The sequence below is a fragment of the Saccopteryx bilineata genome, chromosome 2, assembly GCF_036850765.1.
Source record: "Saccopteryx bilineata isolate mSacBil1 chromosome 2, mSacBil1_pri_phased_curated, whole genome shotgun sequence".
Taxonomy (NCBI): domain Eukaryota; kingdom Metazoa; phylum Chordata; class Mammalia; order Chiroptera; family Emballonuridae; genus Saccopteryx; species Saccopteryx bilineata.
The window spans coordinates 338,066,383-338,069,641 of NC_089491.1; the positions used below are offsets into that span (position 1 = coordinate 338,066,383).

Here is a 3,259-nt window from a genome sequence, read left to right on the forward strand (position 1 = left end):
GGGATTGGATTGTCAGGGACAGGCCCTCCAGCTGCCTCTCCCCTTCCCTTCCCTAGGACATAGGGGTGGCGTGGGCTCTCCATAGGTTGGGGTTAGTGGCTTGTTGCCCTCCACTGGTGTGTAGGAAGTTGTGAAAAGAAGAATAAGTGCAGAGTGAGGCGGGTGTTTGGTCCCCTCCAAGTTTCCCCTTCCCTTCCCCAAATTCCTTTGTGTGGCATAATTGTTGTCTGACGTGGAGGCATAGGGTTCATGGGGAGAGACCCACTGCTTTAGCCATAATAGTGGAAAATCATAAGAGAGGGTTCTCAGGGAATTGGCAGTTGGTTGCAGGTAGCAGATTGGATTGCATTCCTGCTTAGGAGGGGCCATTGTTTTGCTAATGACTGCACGAAAAACAGCAGGCTCCTCTCCAAGAGCCTGCTCCCCCTCTGGCACCTGAAATCCCAGGCACCCTGACTGATTCCCTTATATTGACTTAATGGCATAAAACACTGTAGGTCAAAAAGAGGACTAGCATCTCTCTGCCAGCTGGGTAGTTATGAAATACAGTGGTACCTTGAGATATGAATAGACTAACATACAAATTTTTAAAGATACGAGCTGAGACTCAGTCTGTATTTTTGTTCAAGATCTGAGCAAAATTCTGAGATACGAGTCGTGATTCGGAAGCTGCCGCTAGTTTGCGCATTGGCGCATGGGTCCAGTATCAGCAGTTTGATATACGAGTTGACTGACTTACAAGCTTGGTTACAGAACTAATTAAATTTGTATCTCAAGGTACCACTGTAGTGAGTGCATTTTAATCATTCCTTATTTTTCTCAATCAATAGTTCATTGGGGTAGTCGTTTACAATCCTCTTGTTGTAAACTGTACTAAAATAGTACTAATAATAAGGCATATAGAATTGTATAGCCTGCCAAATCCAAAAGACTTCCTTTTTGTACCAAGGATCCCTTGATATGTAAAAAGTATTTTCCATGTTAGAAATATATATATGTTATTTCAAAAGCCTTTTGTTATTTCTCCTTTTTATTTGCTCTTTCATAGCCCTGTGATGTTGAAATCTTGGTTTGGGTATTAGAGAATATGTAATGATTGTTAATGATGTCTTTTTATGTAATGTTTAGTATATTATAATTTTGAAGCAGTATTGTTCAATGTTAATTCACCAAACCCAGAGTGACAAATATTACTATTGATTATGAAATATTAGTCATTTCAGTTAGTAATTATAACTAAATCTTTAAAATTTGAGACATAAATGTAATAAGAAATAGTTTAAGTCCTTTTTCCCAAGTGACCTATAGAATGAGAAAACTCAAAATTCCCTATATCAGGGAAGCCTCAAGCCCTAACAGATTTTACAGACTGTTAAAATCTGTACTATACATATGCTGCCTCACTTAGAACAATCGAGACCACCTCAAGAAAATGTTTCTAGTTGCCTAGCTTAAGTAGGATTCTAACAACCAAGCAAGTGAGAAAGGTTTAGACACATTTCACCAGTTTCTGTTAGCCAGGATCAGAAAAGGTACTGAGGCAGTCAACTTAGCCTTTACACAGCAATCAGCTCTAGAAATTAGAAAAGAAATGTATTATAATTTTTTTTTTTTTAAAGTAGCATCATTGTTTTTTTTCTTCCTGTCCTACTGGAAAGATGGCGTCCCACAAGGAAGGCACTGGCTCAGCTACCACTTCTTCCACCTCCACCACCGGTACGGCAGGGAAAGGCAAAGGCGGGTCCGGAGATTCGACCGTGAAGCAAGTGCAGATAGATGGCTTGGTGGTATTAAAGATAATCAAGCATTATCAAGAAGAAGGACAAGGGACTGAGGTGGTTCAAGGCGTCCCTCTGGGCCTGATTGTAGAAGATCGGCTTGAAATCACCAACTGCTTTCCTTTCCCCTGGCACACAGAAGATGATGCTGACTTTGACGAGGTTCAGTATCAGATGGAGATGATGCGGAGCCTTCACCATGTGAACATTGACCACCTCCACGTGGGCTGGTACCAGTCCACGTACTATGGCTCCTTCATCACCGGGCACTCCTGGACTCGCAGTTCAGTTACCAGCATGCCATTGCGGAGTCTGTTGTTCTCATTTACAATCCCATAAAAACTGCCCAAGGGTTTCTCTCACTGAAGGTGTACAGACTGACTTCTAAACTGATGGAAGTTTGTAAAGAGAAGGATTTTTCTCCTGAAGCATTGAAAAAGGGAAATATCACCTTTGAGCACATGTTTGAAGAAGTGCTGGTTGTAATTAAAAATTCACATCTAATCACATCTAATCAATGTGGGAACTTGAGAAGAAGTCCGCTGTGGCAGATAAACACGAGCTGCTCAGTCTGGCCAGCAGCAGTCACCGGGGAAAGTCTCCAGTTGCTGATGAACTGAGTGGATGAAATGAGCCAAGACATAGTTAAATATAACATGTATATTGGGAATGTGAGCAAGCAGCAGCAGCAGAGACACCACTACCAGCAGTACCGCCAGCAGGAGAACATGCAGCGCCAGAGCCAAGGCGAGCCACCGCTGCCCGAGGGGTACCTATCCAAGCTCTTCAAGCCACCCCAGCCGCCAGCCCGGATGGACTCCCTGCTCATCCTAGGTCAGATTAACACTTATTGCTAGAACATCAAGGAATTCACTGCCCAAAACTTGGGCAAACTCTTCATGGCTCAGGCTCTTCAAGAATACAACAACTAAGAGCAGAAGTTTCCAGAAAAGAAGTTAACATGGACTCTTGAGATCACATTGGGGCAACTCTTGGAAGAAATATATTTGCATATTGGAAAGTCTTTCTAGCCAATAATAAAATATAGATAAGGCCCTGACTGGTTTGCTCAGTGGTAGAGCGTCGGCCTGGTGTGCGGGAGTCCCAGGTTCAATTCCCGGCCAGGGCACACAGGAGAAGCGCCTATCTGCTTCTCCACCCCTCCCCCTCTCCTTCCTCTCTGTCTTTCTCTTCCCCTCCCGCAGCCAGGGCTCCATTGGAGCAAGGTTGGCCCAGGCACTGAGGATGGCTCCATGGCCTCTGCCTCGGGCGCTAGAATGGCTCTGGTTGTGACAGAGCAATGCCCCAGATGGGCAGAGCATCATCCCCTGGTGGGCATGCCAGGTGGATCCTGGTTAGGCGCATGCGGGAGTTGGTCTGACTGCCTCCCCATTTCCAACTTCAGAAAAATAAATAAAATAAAAAAATAAATAAAAATTAAAAAAAATAAAATATAGATAAAAACAAAAGAACAAAACAAA

At 43.7% G+C, this 3,259-nt stretch overlaps 1 pseudogene; it reads left to right on the top strand.

Moving 5' to 3' along the window:
- The first annotated feature begins 1,658 nt into the window (after positions 1-1,658).
- LOC136323431 (eukaryotic translation initiation factor 3 subunit H pseudogene) lies at positions 1,659-2,751 on the top strand (annotated as a pseudogene).
- The last annotated feature ends 508 nt before the right edge of the window (positions 2,752-3,259 follow it).